Source organism: Leuciscus leuciscus (genome assembly GCF_965113295.1).
Source record: "Leuciscus leuciscus genome assembly, chromosome: 6".
Lineage (NCBI taxonomy): Eukaryota > Metazoa > Chordata > Actinopteri > Cypriniformes > Leuciscidae > Leuciscus > Leuciscus leuciscus.
This window is the reverse complement of record NC_138730.1, coordinates 1,139,901-1,143,287: the sequence shown is the minus strand read 5'-3', so window position 1 is coordinate 1,143,287 and position 3,387 is coordinate 1,139,901.

Genomic DNA, 3,387 nt, shown 5'->3' with positions numbered 1-3,387 from the left:
ACGAGTGCGTGCACAGGAGACAGTTAGACGAGTGCGTGCACAGGAGACAGTTAGACGAGTGTGCGCGCACAGGAGACAGTTAGACGAGTGTGCGCCCACAGGAGACAGTTAGACGAGTGCGCACGCACAGGAGACAGTTAGACGAGTGCGCGCACAGGAGACAGTTAGACGAGTGCGCGCACAGGAGACAGTTAGACGAGTGTGCGCAGAAGAGACAGTTAGACGAGTGTGCGCACAGAGGAGACAGTTAGACGAGTGTGCGCACAGAGGAGACAGTTAGACGAGTGTGTGCACACAGGAGACAGTTAGACGAGTGTGTGCACAGAGGAGACAGTTAGACGAGTGTGCACACAGGAGACAGTTAGACGAGTGTGTGCACACAGGAGACAGTTAGACGAGTGTGCACACAGGAGACAGTTAGACGAGTGTGTGCACACAGGAGACAGTTAGACGAGTGTGTGCACAGGAGACAGTTAGACGAGTGCGCACGCACAGGAGACAGTTAGACGAGTGCGCGCACAGGAGACAGTTAGACGAGTGTGCGCAGAAGAGACAGTTAGACGAGTGTGCGCGCACAGGAGACAGTTAGACGAGTGTGCGCACAGAGGAGACAGTTAGACGAGTGTGCGCGCACAGGAGACAGACGAGTGTGTGCACAGAGGAGACAGTTAGACGAGTGTGCGCGCACAGGAGACAGTTAGACGAGTGTGTGCACAGGAGACAGTTAGACGAGTGTGTGCACAGGAGACAGTTAGACGAGTGTGTGCACAGAGGAGACAGTTAGACGAATGTGCGCACACAGGAGACAGTTAGACGAGTGTGCGCACACAGGAGACAGTTAGACAAGTGTGTGCACAGAGGAGACAGTTAGACGAGTGTGACAGGAGACAGTTAGACGAGTGTGCGCACACAGGAGACAGACAAGTGTGTGCACACAGGAGACAGTTAGACGAGTGTGACAGGAGACAGTTAGACGAGTGTGCGCACACAGGAGACAGTTAGACAAGTGTGTGCACACAGGAGACAGTTAGACGAGTGTGACAGGAGACAGTTAGACGAGTGTGCGCACACAGGAGACAGTCAGACGAGTGTGCGCACACAGGAGACAGTTAGACGAGTGTGTGCGCACAGGAGACAGTTAGACGAGTGTGCGCACAGAGGAGACAGTTAGACGAGTGTGCGCACAGAGGAGACAGTTAGACGAGTGTGCGCACAGAGGAGACAGTTAGACGAGTGTGTGCACAGAGGAGACAGTTAGACGAGTGTGTGCACAGAGGAGACAGTTAGACGAGTGTGCGCACACAGGAGACAGTTAGACGAGTGTGTGCACAGAGGAGACAGTTAGACAAGTGTGTGCACAGAGGAGACAGTTAGACAAGTGTGTGCACACAGGAGACAGTTAGACGAGTGTGCGCACACAGGAGACAGTTAGACGAGTGTGCGCACACAGGAGACAGTTAGACGAGTGCGAGCACAGGAGACAGTTAGACGAGTGTGCGCACAGGAGACAGTTAGACGAGTGTGCGCACACAGGAGACAGTTAGACGAGTGTGCGCACACAGGAGACAGTTAGACGAGTGTGCGCACACAGGAGACAGTTAGACAAGTGTGTGCACAGAGGAGACAGTTAGACAAGTGTGTGCACAGAGGAGACAGTTAGACAAGTGTGACAGGAGACAGTTAGACGAGTGTGCGCACACAGGAGACAGTTAGACGAGTGTGTGCACAGAGGAGACAGTTAGACGAGTGTGCGCACACAGGAGACAGTTAGACGAGTGTGTGCACACAGGAGACAGTTAGACGAGTGTGCGCGCACAGGAGACAGTTAGACGAGTGCGCTCGCACAGGAGACAGTTAGACGAGTGTGTGCACAGAGGAGACAGTTAGACGAGTGTGTGCACACAGGAGACAGTTAGACGAGTGTGTGCACAGAGGAGACAGTTAGACGAGTGTGCGCGCACAGGAGACAGTTAGACGAGTGCGCTCGCACAGGAGACAGTTAGACGAGTGTGTGCACAGAGGAGACAGTTAGACGAGTGTGTGCACACAGGAGACAGTTAGACAAGTGTGCGCACACAGGAGACAGTTAGACGAGTGCGCTCGCACAGGAGGCAGTCAGACGAGTGCGCGCGCACAGGAGACAGTTAGACGAGTGCGTGCACAGAGGAGACAGTTAGACGAGTGTGACAGGAGACAGTTAGACGAGTGTGTGCACACAGGAGACAGTTAGACGAGTGTGCGCACACAGGAGACAGTTAGACAACAAACACGGTGAGTAATGTCTTGTCCTGTTATTATCATGCGTCGCGTCTGAATGCGTTGTTGTTTTTGGAGCTCTATCGATTTGATTTATAATTCTTGATTTTTCTCGCTGCCTGCTGTGAGTGTGTTTGCTTCGGAGCTGTAAGCTCCGTCTTAGCCTCGTATTTCCTTGTTTTGAACCATCATTTACTACAATTTCTAGTTGTTTATATTACTACTAAATACAGCTTACCCAACCCTGACGCATAACACGCTAGTAATTCGCTAGCCTGTTAACGCGCCACCCTTGCGCTCAGCTATTTTTATTTATTTATTTTCTCTCGCGCCTTTGAGTTCATAAAAGCTCAGGTGAATAAGAAACACTCAACAAACACGGTGAATAATGTCTTGTCCTGTCATTATCATGCGTTGCGTCTGAATGCGTTGTTGTTTTTGGAGCTCTATCGATTTGATTTATAATTCTTGATTTTTCTCTTTAAACCCGCTTACAACGAACATTTTCTACTCTTCCTCACTGAGAAGCACTACTGCTCAAACCTCATTGTTACAACGCGGACTGTTGAGCAGACGCGTCTCAAGCCTATTAGTGATCCAACGCTGCATACTCTTAAAGGTTACGTCCGTGGATCACGGCTGAACGCGTCTTCTCCACACTCACTTATAAACAAACACTTTTTTTTTCGCCTATCGTGCGTCTACTCTACACCCCTACCACTAAAAAACCTCATAGTTACAACGCGGACTGTTGAGCAGACGCGTCTCAAGCCTATTAGTGATCCAACGCTGCATACTCTTAAAGGTTACGTCCGTGGATCACGGCTGAACGCGTCTTCTCCACACTCATTTACAAACAAACTTATAATATAAATTAGTATTAATATTGATAGCATCACTGGTAGCTTCGTTGCTAACTCACTGTCCATCTGTTAAAATGGCGAATATATCAGATGTAAGTAGTCTACCGCTTGGTGCAGTTGAGGACACATTTGAGCTTCACGCACTGCAGTCTGAGCTGGAAGCTGTTGAGAAACAGATCCACAACCTTTTATTGAGACAGGCCGAGCTGAGAGACCGGTGTTTGGCTCTTGAAACATCACGCGCCGACGCACACAAATCAGTGTTTAA